The 21,561-nt window shown below is 34.6% G+C and overlaps 1 non-coding gene across 1 annotated transcript; it reads right to left on the bottom strand.

The window, feature by feature from the left end:
• Window positions 1-12,096: 12,096 nt before the first annotated feature.
• Window positions 12,097-12,203, bottom strand: LOC113764228. Its single transcript, XR_003467513.1, has one exon. It is a non-coding gene; the product is annotated as a small nucleolar RNA R71 (small nucleolar RNA).
• Between the last annotated feature and the right edge of the window lie 9,358 nt (window positions 12,204-21,561).

The following is a 21,561-nucleotide window of genomic DNA, read 5'->3' as shown; positions in this document are numbered from 1 at the left end:
CAACTTACATCTTATGCATACGGGTTACTTTCTTGCCTGGTTACACATTCTTCTTCTTCTTCTCTTTCTCTTCATCTCTTGCTCCATTTCTTTCTCCATCTCTTCTAATTCCAGACCTAATTAGGAAAATTGAACTCTAGAACCTAACCTTTGGTATCAGAGCTGCCGATCCTTGGCTGCTGGTGATATCGACCATGGCAAAGAATACTCGATATCGGTCTCTGGAAGATCAACTCAAGAAATAAGAAAGTAGACTCCAAGAGATAGTGTAATCCATGGCCACATTTCAAGCTGCTTGTCAGAATGAGTTGCAGCAGAAGTTCCACAATGAGATGGAACACAATAACTCTAGATTGGAGGCAATTGTGGGCAATCTAGATCAGAAGTTCAACAAGATGGAGCAAAAGTTCAACACCCTATTAATGGTGATGATGAAGGAAAAAGGGCTTCAGGACAATGACGTAAGAGCATCAGAACCAATTCTACCAACTCCACTAGTACATTTGAAATTGATGACTCCAAATGGGGTGCCAGGATCCCAACATGAACCAAGAGGTAAACCATTTGTACCCAATTTGCCTAGAATAGAGTTGCCAATGTTATCCTCGAGTAACCCTAAGGAATGGTTAACAAAATGTCAGAAATATTTCTTGAATTATCAAATACTAGAGAATTAGAAAATAGATATGGTTGAAATGTTTTTGGAAGGAAAAGTGACAATTGGTTTCAAGGGGTGAAGAGAGCAAGGCCTCGGTTATCTTGGGGGGAATTCATTGAATTGTTATGTGAGAGGTTTTCTGGAAAAGGGTCCCTTGATATAGCGGAGGAGTTTAATAAATTGCAACAGAGAGGGACAGTTGAGGAGTATGAGGAAAATTTGAAGAACTAAAGACTTTGATGTTAACCAGGAATCCAAAATTCGACAAGTCATATTTTGTTTCCAATTTTTTCAGTGGCTTAAAAGATGAGATCAAACCTATGGTAAAGATGTTCAAACCATAGACACTATTAAAAGCCTTTGAAGTTGCTAAGTTGCAAGAATGCTTCTTGGAAATTTAGTCCAAACAATCTAAGTCTTGTGGGAAGATTGCATTAGAGCCTAAATTTGGGATGTATAAGAATCATGCAAGTGGTCAGAGCCATCCTAGCTCATAAAGACTTAACGTAACTGCTCCAACTTCCAAGAAAACTGATTCTGCACACAGAGAGTTCAGTAAAATTTCAGTTGAGGAAACATAGTATAGGTGCAAACATAACTTGTGTTACAGATGTGGGAAAAAGTTTGGAGTTGGCCATCAGTGTAAACCAAGGAGTTTGAACTGCATAGGCATTAATGAGGAAGAAGAACCAACTTTGAGGATGTAGAAAGGGAGCAAGATGAACACACAGGTAGAGTGGGTGAACTTGCTGAGGTATCCTAAAATGCCTTATCTAGAGTCATAAAGAGAAAGTCAATAATGCTGATAGGTAATCTAGGAGGTTTGCCAGTCAAGATTTTGGTAGATACAGGAAGCTTTGATAGCTTCATTCGTCATAGGATTGTCAACCTGTTGCATTTGTCCCGTCAAGCAGTTAATCCTTTCATTGTGATCCTGGCAGATGGGACTAACATAACTAGTGGAGCAATCTATCCCAACGTGGCCTGGTTAATACAAGAATACCAATTCCAGTTTGATCTAAAGATAATGGAGCTGGGAGGATGGGATATCATCCTTGGAGTAGACTGGATGTGTTAATTCAATCCTATCACATCCAGCTTCCATACTCTCAGCATTGCTCTTAGCAGCAGGGGAGATTTACTGCACCTTCAAGGCTTCATAAACCAACCTGCAATAGAGCTGGTGAGAGGCAAGGACCTCAGATCATTTATACAGGAAAAGCAGAGAAGTTGCGCAGCCTTGCAGGCAAAACTAAAAGGGAATCAAGAGGAGAGTCTCCCAGAAACAATAGAAAGAGTCCTGCAACAATACCCCAAGTGTTTGCTACTCCAAAGGGGCTATCTCCAGAAAGAGAGCTGGACCACCAGATCATTCTTAAACCAGGAGCTGAGCCGTTCAAGCTCAAACCACACAGGTGCCCCCATTCCCAAAAAATAGAAATTAAAAAATAGGTTACTGACATGCTCTCAAATAGGATTATTATACATAGCACTAGTCCTTTTGCTTCCCCTATACTGCTAGTTAAAAAGAAGGACAATTCTTGGAGGTTGTGCATAGATTGCAGGAAGCTGAATGAGTTAACTGTAAAGGATAGGTTCCCCATCCTAAACATAAATGAATTACTAGATGAGTTGCATGGCACAAAGTACATATCCAAACTAGAGCTTAGAGCTGGTTATCACCAACTAGTGGTTAAAGCGGTTGACACCCCTAAGACTGCCTTTCAAACACATCACGGCCATTTTGAATTCTTGGTGATGCCCTTTGGATTGATAAATGCTCTAGTTACTTTCCAAGCTTTGGTGAATAGGATATTTCAGCCATATTTGAGGAAATTTGTGTTAATTTTAATGATATCCTGATTTGCAATCCAACTTTGGAGTTGCATGCACAACACTTGCAAACTGTGCTAAGAGTTTTGGCTGATAACCAGCTATACTGTAAGAGATCCAAATGCTCATTTGCTCAGACTTCAATAAAATACCGAGGACATGTGATCTCTAAAGCTGGAGTAAGTATGGCTTCAACTAAGATAGAATGTATAAAAACCTGGCCTATTCCCAGTACAGTCAAAGAATTGAGAGGATTTTTGGGGTTCAATGGATATTACAAAAGATTCATTAAGGGCTATGGGGTGAGCTGTAAGCCTCTAACTCAACTATTAAATAAAGAGAGGTTTATATGGAACCATAATGCTCAAATAGCTTCTGAAGATCTCAAAAAAGTTATGACTACTGCACCAGTATTGAGCATGCCAAACTTTAAACTTCCTTTTGTAATAGAAATTGATGCATGTGAAGTAGGCATTGGGGCAGTATTGATGCAGCAGGGACATCTTGTAGCCTTCCTTAGCAAGGCCCTATCAACCCAGAACCTAGGACTGTCAGTATATGAAAAGGAGCTATTTGCTTTAGTACTGGCTGTAACCAAATGGAAGCACTACTTGGTTGGCCATCACTTTGTCATTAGGACAGATCACCAAGCCCTCAAACACCTATTAGAACATATGCTTACACATCCATTACAACACAAATGGCTCACCAAATTGTTAGGCTTGGATTATAAGATACAGTACAAGAGGGGTTCAGACAATGGAGCGGTTGATGCTCTTTCTAGGAACAGGGTGGAGGGAACTAGTGACAGTAATGCAGTTGTACATCAGATATGTGCCATTTCCACAGTACAACCAGCTTGGATGTAAGAGTTGCTTGAGAGCTATGATGGGGATGCAGAAGCTCAATAGAAAATATCTGAGTTCCTGTTAAACCCGAATGCAATTTCAGATTATCATTTGGAAAATGGGGTGCTAAAGTTTAAAGGTATGTGGGATCTACTAATAATGTCAAAATCAACTTAATTAGAGCTCTACATGATTCAGCTATTGGGGACATTCTGGTCAGAAGGGGTGTTTATATAAGGTACAAACTCTATTCTACTAGCTTGGGATTAAGAGAGATGTCATCTGGTATGTCAGATCTTGTGATGTTTGCCAGAGAAACAAACATGAAAATGTCCTTTACCCTAGACTGCTACAACCTATACCAGTACCCCAACAGGTTTGGTCATACCTATCCATGGATTTTATTGAACAACTTCCTCTATCTCATAGATTTGAGTAGTGGTGGATCGGTTAACCAAGTTCAATCATTTCATTAAGCTCAATCATCCATATTCAGCACAACAAATAGCTTAGGTTTTTCTTGACAATGTATATAAATTACATGTCTGCCAGAATCAATAATTTCTGACAGAGACAGAATCTTCATTAGCAGATTTTGGCAGGAGTTGTTTAGCATGCTAGGAATAAATCTACATTACAGTTTATCCTATCATCCTCTGTCTAATAGTCAAAGTGAAAGGGTGAACCAGTGCCTAGAGAATTATCTCAGGTGTATGTGCAGTAAACATCCTTCACACTAGAGTAGTTGGTTACTTACAGCTAAACTTTGGTACAACACTAATTTCCATACAAGCTTGTAGGTAACGCCATTTGAAGCATTATATGGGTACAAACCAAACCATATACCTCTGGGACCTTTCGATTAGAGTATCATACCTGCTACAACTAACATGGTACAGGAAAGGTTCCAAGTTATATCCCTCATCAAGGAGAACCTAGCCAAAGCTCAAAATCGTATGAAACATTTCGCTGACAAACACATGACTGAAAGAGTTTTTCAGGAAAGTGATTGGGTGTTCCTCATGTTACAATCTTATAGGTAGCAGACAGTAGTCATTCGTAGGAATCTGAAGTTGACTGCTAACTATTTTGGGCCTTTCCAAGTTATTGCGAAAATGGGAGCAGTAGCCTACAAACTAAAATTGCTAGAGGGAGCTCGGATCCATCCAGTATTCCATGTTTCTTTACTGAAAAAAAGGTTGGGATTACTCAAACTATTGCATCTACTCTGCCAAAACTGGATGTAGCAGATCATTGTTTTTTGAAACCTGAGAAGGTTCTTAAAAGGCGGGTTATCATGTGAAATTTGCAGCCAATTATTCATTACTTGGTGAAATGGAGTGATTTGCCAGAGTTAGAATCATCTTGGGAGAACAGGAGCTTCATTGACAAACAATTTCTAGAAATCCAAGGTTGAGGAAAAGCTTCTTTTAAGGGGAAGCGATTGTCAAGAACTTCACAAATTAAGAGGATGTCGTTTTATTCAAGAAGATATGCATTTGGGTCAAGGAGGATTAGCTTACTTGAATACTACATCGTTAGACTTAAGCCGATAGTTATTTCCTTACTGCAGTTAGTTAGGAATAATTGCATAAATAACCCTCCCTTGTAACAGAAAAATGGTTAAGGAACTTATATACAAAAATTACTTTCTCTCTCTATTCTGTTATGCTTTCTTCTTCTTCTCTTTCTCTTCGTCTCTTACTCCATTTCTTTCTCCATCTCCTCTAATTCCAGACCTAATTAGGAAAATTAAATTCTAGAACCTGACATCCTTCCACGGAAATTTGGGACTAGTCCATTCTGTGCGTTCCTTGTTTTGCAGAACTTTGGGACCAGTACGTCCCAAAATATCTAACTTGGAAGCATATGCTAAAGTACATATGGGAAAACTGTAGAAACCTCCCTTGAGGTTTTTGACAGTTGCATTCACCTTTTCTAAGGTTTTGAAAATAGCACTAACTTCCCCTGAACTTAAAGTTTTTATAGCAAATTCAGCCAATGTCAGAGAAAGTACCATTAAGAAAGTCTTTTAAGAAGTGAGATATTAATTTTGTTTCATTTGTACCCTTTTTGCCTCTCATGAAGTTGCATTAGTAAAAAAATCTAAAACTTGTGATATATATTGGACAGCTACAGACTCCATTCCTATTAACCTCTTTGGACTTAAGCTAGAGCAATTTTTTGTTTCTTCCCTTTTTTGTGTTTTTATTGACTACGAACAACTAATCCTTTTGGATATTGGTCTTCCAGACAAGCAAGACAATTACAGTTAAACATTATTGTTCATGAAGTGTAAAACTCAAAAAAATTTCACCAAAAAGTCATAGGAGAAACATTTAATGAAACCAATATAGATGGGGAGACAATTTACACACATGCAGGTATATGTGTAGGAGAAAAAGTATAAATATCAATAATAATATATTAATCACACACTATAATAACAAGACTCTCAATTTTCATTCTTCTCAACTGACAATAATATTAACACCCCCTATGTATAGATTAGAAGACTTAGCAAACAAGCCCTATGACTACAAGAAATTTTCTAATAAAATATTAATTCCTAAACAATAAAGCTATCATAATTTGAATCAAATAGAATTACAAAGATCTTAACATGACTAAAATACTACTGAATAATAATATGAAAATTTCTAAATTTGAGTCTTGATTTAATATACCAACATGAAGTTTTGTGTGTTTAATACATATGAGTAGTTAAACTCTTTCTTCCTAGGGAGAAAGATGAGTATATAGCTTCTTAGCTTGTGTTCACTTGAGTTAATTCAAGGGTGATTTGTGAACTTGGTAGTTCATTTATTTGAATCTCGCATTTACGGTTATTGATCACAAACTATAAATCATCCAATCATGTGTTTTTGCATGAAATTGCCTTACAGGTGTAGTTCGTGATATATGAACCTTAGTTTGCATTTTCACGTTAGTAGAAGGTGCATCTAAGTGAATTCAAGCTTGCAATTTTTTTTGAGTTTCATGAACTTGTGCTAAATTAATTCATCATGTCAATAGGTGAAGATTTAGTAGAAGTATGTTTGTTTATTTGTGAAAGCAATATACAAACAATTGTGAAAATTACTTCCTTAACAAGCCACAAATCAATAACCCTAATCATCCAAGTTAAGCACTTGTTTTGAGTTATAAGGGATTCTAATCCTTAGGATTTCTCTTTATTTGAATCTTAAGCTAACTTAATCTAACTTGTTCTTTGCTTTTGATTTGATTCTTGTTCTCTACTGCCTACATGGTTGGTTGTACCAACTTACGGCCGATTTTATGTTACTTTTTATGGCCGGTTGTACCGTTTAATCCTTTATATTTCTTGTTTATTTACTTAATCGGTGTTTAGTTAATAAAGCAAGTTAAAAAGCCATAGTATTTAATCAAGTCCTTGAGGGATCGACCCTTAATTATTACTATACTCAATACACGATCTGTATACTTGCGAAAAATTAGAGTATAAAGGCAAAAATTGATTGATAATTGGGAGAATTTAACTTGAAAACTTAGATCACATCAAGTTTTTGGCTCGTTGTCGGGGATTTCAAATAATATTAGGGCAAAAACAAGCTTTATTAATCTAAACCTATTTCAGTTTGTTGACCTTGGTCCCTAGTTTTTTATATTTACAAAACAATGGATAATACTAATATCTCTTCAAAAAAATATTTTCAGTTATAAAGCAAATCAGATTCAAAGATTAAGTGCAATTGAAAGGGACAAAGGCTGATGAAAGCTGTCGGACGCTTGGATCGGACGTCCGATAATCATTGCGCAACTTCAGACGCCTGAAAAACTCCACCATCGGACGTCCGAAGAAAATAAGACATTTTCCCTGACTCACTGACCTCGATCAAACGCAAGTATCGAACGTCCGATAGGATCATTCAAATTCGACGAAAGCTGTCGAACACTCACAAAGATAATATCGGATGTCCGATAGAATTGAGATATTTCTTCTAACTCATTGTCTGCTTTCGGACGCAAGCACCGGACGTCCGATAGAATTGAAGAAGATTTTTCAAACTCACTACCTGCTATCAAACACAAGAAACTAGACTACCGGACGTCCGATACTCCAACGGCTAGTTGACTTTTCAACTACTTTCTATCCGTTGGAAGCATTAATGAAGCATTTTTTTGGTCTCCTATAAATAGAGTATGGTCAGAAACTTCAAATAACTTTTGCACACTGAAGATACAAAAGATCTAGTGTGATTTTAGTGAGAAAATACTCTCCAAGGAAGATTTGTAGTTTTAGTGGTGTGAGGTTCATTGTAAGCTTTTCATTTGTGAGTGAATATTTCATGAGTGTAGCTCTACGAGGGTTGTTCTGAGGGATAGTAAAACTTTCTAACTTGACCGAGTGGAGTTTGGGGCAAGAAGGAGGTGAACCTTCTTTTGTACACAAGAGTGATTGTAATTCATCAACTTGAATAAGTTTATTTGAATTAATCTACAAGTTTAAGAGGAGTTGAGTAGTTAATTGGTTTGCAATTCTTTCATTTTTATTTACTTATTGTTACGTTTATGATCTTTACATCGCTTATCTCTTCTACTTCTCTCAAGTGATTTTGTTCATTCATTAATTGATTCATTGTGTGATCATTTAGAAAAGAGGGTAAATTTCATATTGAGTAAAAAGTGCCCATAAGTTAATTAGGTTTTTAATCAACCTAATTGATACCCTCTTAGGTTGTTTTCGATCCTTACAATTGGTATCAAAATTTGGTCTCCTTAAGATTAAGCTCAATCGGCTTAGGAGTAATAATGACAACTAATAATGCCATATTTTTTTAAAAATATTCTGTCATTAGACCACCTATATTTAATAGGTCAAATTATGTGAATTGGAAAGAAAAAATGATTATCGTTTTGCAATCAATTGATATTGAATTGTGATTTATTATTAGTGAAGGTCCATATGATGCCTCTCTTATAGATGAAAATACTGATAGATCTAGACCAAAAATAAGAACTGAACTGACTACTGTGGATAGAATTCATCTCTCCTTAAATGTAAAATTCATGAATGTGTTATATTGTGTTTTAGACTCAAATGACTCTATTCGAGTCAAGGGTTGTAAGTCCGCTAAAGAAATTTGGGAGAAATTTAGAGAAATCCATGAAAGAAGTGAGAATGTGAGAGAACAAAAGAAAATTTATTTTGGGTACCAAGTATGAATCGTTTAAGATGGAATCTAATGAAAACATTGATGAGATGTACTCTAGATTCAATGACCTCATTAAGGATTTAGAGGTGCTGGAAAACGAATACTCTCTAAGTGAGAAAAACAGAAAAATTCTGAGAGGATGCGAAAGTAAGAAAGAGCATTGCTCTAAAGGCATCTCAAGATGAAAATGATTCTACCTCCTTAGTTGAAGAAGATGCGGAAACTAATGATAGTGATCTATCTCTAATCAAAAAGAAAGGAAGGTTCTCAGTAATGCAAGAGAGAAATATTGCAAAAATAAATGCGAATGCGGCCAACCTAAACACTACGCGAGTGAATGTCCAATGAAGAAGAAAAAAGTAGAAAGAAAATCAAGATTCAACAATTTTCAATTCACATGGAATGAGTGCAACTCCGATGGTGAAATTAAAAAGGAAGAAAAATTTGCTCAATTAGCTTTCATGACCATTGGAGATGATGAGGTAACAACTTGTAATTCTCAATTTAATAGTGATGATGAAACTGATGATGATCTTGAATCTTTCATTAAAAAATTGCATTACAGTTTGAAAGAATCTTATGTTAGAAACAAGGAATTGAAACACAAAATTAGTTTTCTTTTTCAAGACAATACACGCCTTTTTCAAGAAAATAAGAAACTGAAAATTGAAAATGATTTCTTGAAAAAGAATGAAATTGATTTACAAAATAAACTTGATAAAAAAACAAGATTTTGTGAAATATTCAAGAGGAACAAGGTGATCTGAAAAGAAGAATGGATAATTTAAATGAGTTACTCCAATATAAGAAACAAAATTGCTTTCAAGAAAATGGAACAAAATCTTATTTTGGCACTTATGAGAAGAAGATAAATTCTGCTGCAAATGATTTTACTGTTTATAAGAAAAAACTAGTAAAATTTATTAAACCTTTTCATGTATATAACCCCTTGATTATGTGTAATTTCTGTTATCAAAAAGGTCACATGAAAAGTGATTGCTCTGTGAGAAAAAATATTAAAAAAGGCATGAAATGCATGTGGATAGTTAGACATGATGTTAACTCTCAAGAACCCAAAAATTAAAAGGTACCATATATTAGTTCTTGAACTCTTGAATAGGTCAATCTGGTAAACATTACTAATGATTCAAAGTGAGTGCTCAAGGTACATGACCGGTGATCCATCACAATTCTTCAAATTCAAACCAAAGTCTTGTGGCATAGTGACATTTGGAGATGACATGAGAATTAAAACAATTGGAGTAGGAAATATTGGTAAGATCAGAAAGATTCTGGTTCATAATGTTATTTTGCAATTTTCTTTTGTTATTTCTGATATTTTAAATTGAGTTTTTCTTGATATTTTTGAATATTACTGGAGTTTTATGATGACAAAAAGGGAGAGGAATGAATAATGCTGATCTAATGATGATTTGTTTTAAAAATTATTTTGATTGTTATTTCTCTGTTCGATTCTTCTTTCATTTCTCTGTTTGATACTTCTTTTGGTATCAATTTTCTGTGATATGTTGGTATGTTTGTGATTGCTGAATTCTGGAATCATCTCTCTGTTTTTGTTTAAAATACTGGATTCCCTATTATTATTACTAGAGTATGATTGTTGGTTTTTACTCTCATCTTATGATGACAAAAAGGAGGAGAAACGGATTCTATGTGAAAGGGGGAGTTATTTTGAGATTATAAGTTTCTTACCAACATTTTTTGATGCAATGGGTGAGGGGGAGCTTAAGCTCATATGCACAATCTTTTTCTTTCCTCCATCCATTGCTTTGTCATCATAAAAAAAGGGGAGAATGTTGACCTTAGTCCCTAGTTTTTGATATTTTTACAAAACAATGGATAATACTAATATTTTTTTAAGAAATATTTTCAGTTATAAAGCAAATTAGATTCAAAAATCAAGTGCAATTAAAAGGGACAAAGGCTGCTGAAAGCTATCGGATGTCCGATAATCATTGCGCAATTTCGGACGCATGAAAAACTCCACCATCGGACGTCCGAAGAAAATAATACATTTCTCCTGACTCACTGACCTCGATCGGACGCAAGTATCGGGCGTCCGATAGGATCGTTCAAATTCTACGAAAGCCGTCGGACGCTCACAAAGACAATACTGGACGTCCGATAGAATTGAGATATTCCTTCTAACTCATTGTCTGTTTTCGGACGCAAGCACCGGACGTCCAATAGAATTGAAGAAGATTTTTCAAACTCACTGCCTGCTGTCGGACGCAAGAAACCAGACTACCGAACGTCCGATACTCTAACGGCTAGTTGGCTCTTCAACTATTTTCTATCCGTTGGAAGCATTAATGAAACACTTTCTTGGTCTCCTATAAATAGAGTATGATCAGAAATTCAAATAACTTTTGTACACTAAAGATACAAAAGATCTAAAGTGATTTTAGTGAGAAAATACTTTCCAAAGAAGATTTGTAGTCTTAGTGGGGTGAGATTCATTGTAAACTTTTCATTTATGAGTACATATTTCATGAGTGTAGTTCTGCGATGGTTGTCCTGAGGGATAGTAAAACTTCGTAACTTGATCGAGTGGAGTTTGGAGCAAGAAGGAGGTGAACCTTCCTTTGTACACAAGAGTGATTGTAATTCATTAATTTGAAAAAACTTGTTTGATTTAATTTACAAGTTCAAGAGGAGTTGAGTAGTTAATTGGTTTGCAATTCTTTTCTTTTTATTTATTTATTGTTACCTTTGTGATCTTTACATTGCTTATCTCTTCTACTTCTCTCAAGTGATCTTGTTCATTAATTAATTGATTCATTGTGTGATCACTTAGAAAAGAGAGTAAATTTCATATTGAGCAAAAAGTGCCCATAAGTTAATTAGGTTTTTAATCAACCTAATTCACCCCCTCTTAGGTTGTCTTCGATTCTTATACAGTTTTAATTTTCCTTGTATAAACGGTGCCAATTTACTAGTTTATATTAAGTAGTAGAATTTGTACTAACTCGTCTTAACTTTGATGTTTTGTAATGCATGCACCGATCTCTGTAACGTACTACCATTTAATCCTAAAATTGAGAAAATGGCAAATAGGAGAAGGCGTTTGGCATGACGGCAAGCTCAACAACAAGAAGTGGAGAGTGAAGGTGAAATTGTCATTGACTTGTCACATTTAGAAGAAATGGCAGAGGAACACACAAATCGCAATCAACAAGTCTTAAGAGATTTTGCTTTGCCATATACGGAAGGATCTCAAACAAGTATTGCACAACCGGCGGTCAATGCAAATAACTTTGAGATTAAGCTAGCATTGATTCAAATTCTCTGACAAGAACAATTTGGAGGCACTACAATGAAGGATCTAAATGGTCATTTAGCTAATTTTATGGAGATTTGTGACACAATCAAATTTAATGGAGTTAGTGAAGATGCTATAAAGTTTCGATTGTTTCTTTTCTCTTTAAGAAATAAGGCTAAGGTGTGGCTTAATTCACATGCACCAAACACTTTCACTACTTGAGCCGATTTATCGAAGGCTTTCTTGAATAAATACTTTTCACTTAGAAAAACTGCTAAACTACGCATGGAAATATCAAGTTTTGGTCAGTAGGATGGTGAATCATCATATGAGCCTTGGGAGGGGTACAAAGAGTTGTAATGGAAATGTTCACATCATGGACTTCTCGAGTGGCTAATTGTACAAATTTTCTATAATGGTTTAATATACCCTATGAAAACTCATATTGATGCTGCTACGGTGGAGCACTTATGGGAAAGTCGGCCAATGAGTCTCAACAATTAATTGAAGAAATGGCGGCCAATAACTACCAATGAACTAACGATAGAGGTAACACTAAAAGACATGTAGGAATGAATGAATTGAACGTTTTAAACATGTTAAGTACAAAAATGGACAATGTGATGAAAGTGCTAAATAGATAAGGTGAGGTTGATCCAATGTCTAATGGTAATGTAGCATGTTGTACTCTTTTTGGAAAAAAATCATGAAAGTACTAATTGTGTTACTATTGCACAGGTACAATATATGAAGTGTATCAACTGATCGAATCAAAACAATCCTTATTCCAACACTTACAATTATGGATGGAGAAATCATCCAAATTTCGAGTGGAGAGACCAAGGAAATTAACAATGACCAACCAATTCACCGGATTTTCAATCAAAACAAGCACCTATTTAATCCAAACCCTCATAGGAGATGGCCATTACAAAATTAGCTAATACTACAATTAGTAATATGGATAGATTAGCTAAAACAACCTTGGAGAGATTTGAAAGACTAGAGAAAAGAATAGACCAATTAACCTCAATGTATAAAAATGTTGAAGTCCAACTCGGCCAAATTATCAACACCGTGAACCCTAGAAACCAAGGGGAGTTACCAAACAAACCCAAGTCAATCCAAAGGAGCATTGCAAGACAAATTATTCTCCGAAGTGGTAAACAATATGATGGCTCTTCTAATGTCGGGCTTAAGAGAGAAGAAAAAAAGGAAAAACAAGAGAGTTTGATTAATGACAAAAGGAAAATATTTCAAATAATATCCTATCCAAAAACATTCTTTAATTTTTTACACTTTTGGCTAAAAAAAATGTATGACTGATAATACTAATTATATTAAATGTACATAATTTGATATCTATAACTAATAATATAATTATTATAATTAATAATATTAAATATGATATATCTATAATTATAATACATATATATATATATATATATATATATATATAAGGCGAGGGACAGGGCGCGGAATTGGTGCGGTGTATAGTCGCCCATCCTAAGGCTCTCCTACAAGCACCCACCGTTAAAATTACCCCTTGCCCCATGAACACCGCCTCTCCTAAAAGCACCCGTCCTAATATAAATAAATAAATAAAAAATATATATATATATATTCTTACGGTTTTTTTCTTAATGCTTCATTTTGATCTTTTTTTCCTCTTTTGTGGGATGAACAGAAACAACATTTGTTGGGTTTTGTAGAAATAGTTTGATTTTAGTTAATTTAAAAAATGATAATGTGCGTTAAGTCTTTAAATAGTGATGATTGGCCTCTTCTTTGTAGACATTCTTCAACGCCTTTTTTTTTAAATTGATTGTTTTTAATTTCCATTTCTAGAAATAGTTTAAATGACAAAGGCGATGCCTTGTGGTGAACTTTGTTCAAGATACAGTGGTATGCATCTGGTATTCATCAATGATGATGATGGCGACTTCCTATGGTCAAGCTTCTTGATGTTTTGGCCGCACCTAAAAATGAAGAAGATGATAGGTGTGAAGAATTGGGAGCTGCCTGGACATTCTAAACCTCCTTTTTTTTTTTGTTACAAATGGCCCCTAACAAAAAAGTTAAACATGGGGTAGTATCTCTCATATTATCTACACCAGCAGTCTTTAACTCCGTTCGAGGGCTCTCTCAGAAAATTCTAAATATTCTTCTCTCCACTTTATGTGAGCTTTTGAATTTTTCTTTTTTGTTTTGGATATATTAAAGTCCTTGAATCGATGTTGAATTGTAAAGATCAATTGAATCGTGACCTGGACATTTGACTGGTTCACTTATTGGTTCGAATTTAAAAACATTGACAAAAACATTTCAATTAAATCTTAAAAAGTAACTGAAAAAGGTTTAAATTATAAAACACTCTAAAATACATATTGTATTAGTAAAGCTTTTAAAATACAATATTGCAATATTGTTTTTTTGAAAGGCACCCTGAGGAATATTTAATCCATGGAACCCAATTTTCTCTACTCCTCAATGTCCTCCACCATCCTTCAACATCGTGATGGATGATGGCTAACAACCGCAAATCCTCGTACGAATGATGGCTGGATATCAAGACAATTACATTTAAAATAATTATAATTAAAAATTATATCTACTACTCTAGAAGATATAAAAGAAAAATTAAATGAGAGACGTGACAATGGAGAACAAGTTGCCTGAGTAATTTAACAACAGGCGGAACTCACAAGAAAGACTGGTCCCAATTCCCAAAATTCGGCAGGAGGACAATAATTTAGTATGGACCGGTTCTAAGATTCTGCGAAAGGACAAGAATGGTCACATTCGGGGTGTCTGATATGTTAGTGTCAATCAATGTCAATATTAAAAAAAGAAAGAAGAATGCGATTATCAAATGAATGGGCATTGGACAAGGGCCGAACGATTATAAAAAAAAAATCGTTCGAGGTAATTTTGTGCAAAATATATATGGTGTAACTTTAATTTCATACGTTATTATTTATTTTTAGTAATATGTAATTATATAACAAAATTTTATGAGTTTCACATATAATGATAAAAAATTGAAGTACAAAATAAAATTTGAACCTTACATTTTTTTTTTTATCAAATCTTGATTATGAACTAGCAGGAACGGTTCCTCTTCCATGGGCATTACTCTGTATTTACAGGTTCCAACGTGTTGGCACAAAAATATCAAGCAAAGTGAAAATTATTTTAACTATTTAATATAAGTTGTCGCCGCACCAAACTTTTCACCATTAATCAAATCTCTACATATTAGATAAATAGAATCAAAAACTAATTTGTCTATTTTGATGACAAAAATGTTTCACAAGAAGGAAGGGCACTACTTGAAATTTGACTGATTTCGTATCGACATAATAAACATGGAATGGTCCCAAAACAATATGGAAACACAACAGTTTGGAAGGGCTGATTGTTGTGACACTTTTTTTTGTCTAAATGTGCCAGCTTTATGTAGTTAATAAAAATAAAAAAATTTTATAAATTGACAAATTTTTACACACGCTCACACTTCACTGCTAATTCAAGTTAAAACTACATCGTTTTATGTATAATTGACACAAGTGATGAAATATATTATTACCTGTGTTGATTTTATAAATTTATAGCACTTAAGATATATATTGAACAAATGGAGAGATCGATGGAAAAAATCTAACGAAAAGGAGAATCTCATTTATGATCTGAACTAAATTTATTTGATAAACTGTTTAAAGTTAAATCATTGATATCATGACATGCAGGACCCTTCACTCGTTCCAAGTGGACATAAAGCTATAGGGTAAAAGATGGTATCCATGATTGATTGAATAGATGAGGATGCAAGAGACCCCATATAAAGTTTAAGTAGATATACAAACTTGGAGTTGCAAAGCTTCTCTCTCTGTAAGTGAGTTAAAAAATTTTTAATGATAAATTACACGTAACCCTCTTGTAGTTTCGCACATTACCATATGATTATCTAACATTTCATAATATCGACTTCATCTCCCTGTAGTTCCATGTAAATAAGAAACTTGATAGAAAATAACCTCCATAATGTCATTAATTGAAATATCAGTATTGTTTTTATTTAAACAATAAATTGAACCACGATCTTATCACCTTGAACAAAACTCTAGGTAATTTTGCAAATAAATGCAAAAACTACAAGAATAAAGTATATATTCATACAGATTATAGACAAATTAAGTAGATATTATGATTTTATCACACGTACTTTTGGAGAGCATTTAATTCAATCGCAGTGATCAGTAGTGCTTTCTATCTATTTTCAGGTTGCATAAAATCGTAGGGGATGATGTGGATATATTAAAAATTTAGGGAATCATATGGTAAAATTTAAAACTTTAGGGAGGTTATATGTAATTTACCTTTTTCGTTTCTAATGACCTGGAGAAAATATTCACTTCTCTAGGAAAAATAATTATTGACCAAAGCTGTATTTAGACCTAGACGCTAATTTTCAACTTACATCTTATGCATAAGGGTTACATTCTTGCCTAGTTACACAATCAACCCAACCATTTTATTTTTTTTTACATTCAACCCAACCATGTTAACAGTCATCATGCCTTCAAAAGTATAATGATTATTGATTAAAAAAAAAAGAGTTTGCATCCAAAAATTATTTGAAAAATACGAGGATCCAAGATCTTATATGTAAAGCAGACAAAATTTGTCTACCTATACGTAAACCTTGAGACCCTAATAGCTTCTTGATCTTATATGGAAGAAATATTAATTGATTTATGGCGATGCAAAAAAATTGATTAGGTTTAGGCCTCCAAGAACAAAATATGAGAAGATGATGGTACTCAGTCCGGAAACTTATTCCTGCTGTCGGTTCTATATCAATTTGGATACTTTAGGCAATGACTTCTTCTTTGACGTAAAACTACGAGCTATTATTGATAATGCAAGAGCAATCCCTAGTTAGCAGCAGCATGCTACTCTTACGCAGTAACGGAGGACAAAAGAAGCCGCTAAATCCTGCACAATGTCAAATTACTAAAGAGCTGCAAAAACAAGTATAGATGGTGAGAACTAGCAGTTCTAATGTATTATGAGCTGCTTGTACAGATTTCTTTATTGAAAATCAATAAAATGCGATTATTTTTAGGTAAAAAAGGTTAATTATACAATAAACTCTATGACACCTATGAAAAGATGTTCATTGAGAAACTCTATTCCATATAGAAATCATAGGTCTGTTTAGATTTGAAGATTTTCTAAAAACTAATTATACCATATTGAAATCTTAGATTTGTTTAGATTTGGAGATTTTCTAAAAACTAGGAGTGCTTGTTTCACAGATTGGAATCGGAAATAGAAATGGAATCATAGACTCTGGTTTGTAATTAAACTTTTCATTCCAATATCTAGTTTGGTTCACACATTAAAATTAGCATCATTCCAATTCCTGATGTTTGGTTTGATGAGTGTTTCAGAATTAAATGCAATTAAATTTCAAATTAACCTGATATAACAATTCTTATAAAACAAAGAGATAATTGTAGAAACCTCCCTTGAGGTTTTTGACACTTGCACTGACACTCCCTTGAGGTTTCAAAACAAACAAATTCATTCTAAATTTTGGTTTGGGGTAATTTCATAAACCAAATCGCGGTCACTTTTTGTAAAGTATCACTTTCCCATAAAAGATCAGTTCTTTATGGCTTTTCTCCATTATAAGAATAGAGTACCCATTTTCTCATAAACAAATTTATTTATCGGATAAAATAAAAATAAACCCGTTTTCCAATAAAATACCAGCTGTTTATGACTTTCCTCCATTATAAGAATAGAGTACCCTTTCAAAATACAAATGGAAAACCGCAAAAAACATAAACAAGGAGAGCCTCCAAGGAGTCAAGGGGTCTGCATAGTTGAGTCCTTGGATTTGTTCTCTTCTGAAGATGGTCGATTCTTCGAGTCAGATTGCCGGACCTCTTCAATCATCCTAACTACTTCATCCATGTTTGGTCGCATGTCTGGCACCTTGGCAACACATGCCATGGCTATTTGCAGCATCTGCACCATTTCTTCTTCAATATTTTGGAACCTCATCAACTCAACATCAAAAACTTCGGCTGTCCATTCCTCCCTGACAACTGATTGGACCCACCTTGGGAGATCAACCATGTCATCCCGTCCTGGAGACTGAATTGGTTGTTTTCTAGTTAACATCTCCGCCATTTTTTCAAATCGCAAATTCTACCTTAGTATTAATTATAGGAGAAATTTGGGTGGAGGGTTTTCTTCAATTTTTCTTAGAGTTCTTTCTCGTGGAGATCTTGTTGAATAATTTGCCCACTATTAATCTATTTAGATCTACTTTAGATCTTTTTTTTTTTTCAAGAGATTTTGGATTATAGATGAAGACTATATGATGAAGAAGAAGAGATAGAAAAACTGATGAAGAAGAAGAACAGAAAGACGGCGTGTGACGGCGAGAAAGAGAGGGTAGAGGAGTTTTGTATGTGAGGGGTAGGTCCGTCATAAATGTTGTCCGAGGGAATAAGTTGAGGGTTTTGTCCAAAATCTCCTAATTTGTTCGGGAATGAGATAAGTCCTATTTTTTAGAAATGATTCCAAAAATTGCATTCCAATAGGCTTAACCCAAGCAACAAATAAGGGGTTTATTCCATTCTGTGATTCCCAAACCCTTTAACCAAACAGCCCCCTAGTTTTTCAAGTATAACACTAGAGTAAAATCTATCCCAAAAACACTTCAAATAAATCTCAAATACTTCTAATAAAAATATTAAAAAATAGAAAAAAAAACCACCACCCTTTTCTTCCACCACCATTACCATCCCCTCCCTCCTCCTCCTCCTCCTTTCCCTCTCCTTTAACCTCTCTCCTCCATCCTCCGTCCTCTTCTCCCCTTCCCCCCTCCTTAACCCTGCTCCTCCTCCTTTTTGTGACTAGATTTGCTTATGGTGCCTAACCAACCTGGGTAGGAGTGGGGTTGGGGGATAAAGAGGGAGAAGGATGCAGCGTAGGGAAAGAGAAGGAGGAGAGGGAGGAATAGTAAATAATTTTTAAAATGTCCCAAAAAAGTCTAAATTTTAAAACACTCTAAAATAAAATTATATAGTCCATACAGGACTATATAATAGTAAATAAATTTTTTTTTTTTGGAAAGGCACCCTAAAAAATATTTAGTCGATACAGGACTCCAGTTTTGGGGATCCTTCTCTATCCTTTAACATCCTGATGGATGATGGCTAATAAGAGAGGTGGTAATTTCCGACACGACCTGAAAACACGACACGAAACTAGCACGAAATTAATGGGTTTGAGTTGAGGTTTCGCGGGTTCGAGTCAGAATTAGGTCGAACCCGATGGACCTGGAAAGAAAACGAGTCGAATTCGGGTCAATCTGTGGATGACCTGATATGACCCGATAACCTGTTTAAGAATTAAAAATAATTTAATAAACATAAAAATTATTTTATCTAACTAAACTAAGTTATTCTTTTTTTTCCAAATGCATTAATTACTTAATCCTAAATGAATTTATTTAACGTGTGTGAGATTGAAATTATTATATTTGGATAAATAATGCATTATATTATTTTTTACTTTTATACAGTTTTAATTTATTTTAGATTTGGTTTGGGATTATTTATTTAAATTTTTATTACTTGATTATGTAATTAGTCTTGTACGAAATTGGTTTTATTAGAAATTACAGTGATAAATTAATAAATTAAAATTAAATTCGGGTCATTTCGGGTCGACCCGCCAACCCAAAATTTTCGGATTCGTGTCAGGTATTCTGACCCGTTTCGGGTTGGCAAGTCAGGTTCGGATCAACGGGTTTTCTGTTATACCCGAGTCTCAACCCGAAACGGACTCGATTGCCACCCCTAGCTAATAACATCAATTCCACGTAGGACATGGATATCATAAATGAGAGGCCTAACAATGGAGAACAAGTTGAGGAAATTTTGGGACTGGTTTCGGCAGGGTCCAGTGCTTCCATAGAATTTTGGTACCAGACCGTCCTATGCGTTCCTTGTTATACGGAATTTTGGGACCAGTTCGTTCCAAAATATGTAACTAAGTTGCAAGCATATGCTAAAGGTGTATATATAGTATGTGAATTTATATTCACTAATTACTAATTTTGTTTAAGCATAAACAACTAAAACAATGCATATAAATTGCATATCGACATATTAGCCTATTATCTTTTATCATTGAAAGCAATCAAGTCATTTGGAGAATCATTGGATCTTGGTCTAATAACTAGGAAAAGCCTTTTTAAGCTCTCTTGTGCACTAAATTAAAGATTCAAACCCCACCTAATACATTACAAGGAAGTGTGTAGCTTCCTTGTTTTTTCAAAAAAATTCAGAGAGTACAGTAATGAACTTGTCTAATCTGACGGTTCATCCTGCACCTCTGATACGTTTCTTTAGACTTCTCCTCTCGCATAATATAGGTTGATGTAGAAGTAGATTAGAAGTTGCTGCTAATGACAAAAAAAAAAAAGGAAAAAAAAGACATTTGAAGGAGGGGGAAGGTATGGGTCAGGACGATTTGGGAAGAGCTTCCTTGTTTTTCCAAAAAAAATCAGAGAGCACAGTAGTGAACTTATCTAATCTGACGGTTCATCCTACACCTCTGATACGTTTCTGTAGACTTCTCCTCTCGCATAATATAGGTTGATGTAGAAGTAGATTAGAAGTTGCTGCTAATGACAAAAAAAAAACAAAAGAAAAAAAAAGACATTTGGAGGAGGGGTCAGGACTGGGTCGGCCGATTCGGGAAGAGCTGCAAGTTTGGTATGTTTGAAGCTTTAGTCTGCCTTTCCTCTTTTCAGGTTCCATTTTTTTCCTTGTTTATTTACTATGAAACAAAGGTCAACACTCCTAATAACATAGCTGGCCAGTTGAGTAACATTATAGATTCATGTAAAACATTCACTTAATACAGAATCAGCAGTGTTCATCAGCTCATTTGGACCCGTATCTTTGCTAATATATTGCATAGAGGCCATTTGGACACCTTGTTGGAACTGATGAGCTGATATACTATATGTGAACCCACTTCGGCGCAGACTCTCTGTTCTCCTCCGTCAATACACAGCTGCTGCCAAAGCATTTGCTTCTGCCTCTAATCAATGTCACCAAACTTCATTTAAGAAGCTGCTTCCTTGGTTGTTGTTTACCTCGGAAGAATGAAGCTAGAAATGAGTCTTCATCCCCCTCCAGGAGCCATTTTTTGACAACAGTTGCAGCTCCAAATAAAGCAAGGAACCTGTTAATTCTGAAGATTACTTTGGCTAGAACCATGGGACATGCTTGAAACTTGTGCTCATTCCTTGCGCGCCATAGACACCACACAATAATGAGTGCCATAAAACAAAACCACTTTACTCCCTTAAACTATATCACTACTATCAGTTTACTCTCTAACGTTATCTTTTAATCACTTTATCCCTATAAGTAATTCAACTCAACATATTAAGAAATTTTAGACAAAAATACCCTTTTATTTTATAGTATTATTACATTGTTATTATCAATTTATTGGTTTAGATTATAATGATACAATCACTTTAGTTCCTAATATTATTTTTTAGGCATTTCACCTCATCGTTAATCTAACTAGTATGGTAAAGAATTTTTAAATATATTTACCCTTTTTATATATAATTAAAAATAAAAAAGTTGGAATGGTTATTCTTCTTTTTTTCACTTTGAGAGATTGAAAAATATA

Source organism: Coffea eugenioides, chromosome 2, assembly GCF_003713205.1.
Source record: "Coffea eugenioides isolate CCC68of chromosome 2, Ceug_1.0, whole genome shotgun sequence".
NCBI classification, from domain to species: domain Eukaryota; kingdom Viridiplantae; phylum Streptophyta; class Magnoliopsida; order Gentianales; family Rubiaceae; genus Coffea; species Coffea eugenioides.
Note: the sequence above shows the minus strand (reverse complement) of the source record. Positions and strands in the feature narration are given on the sequence as shown.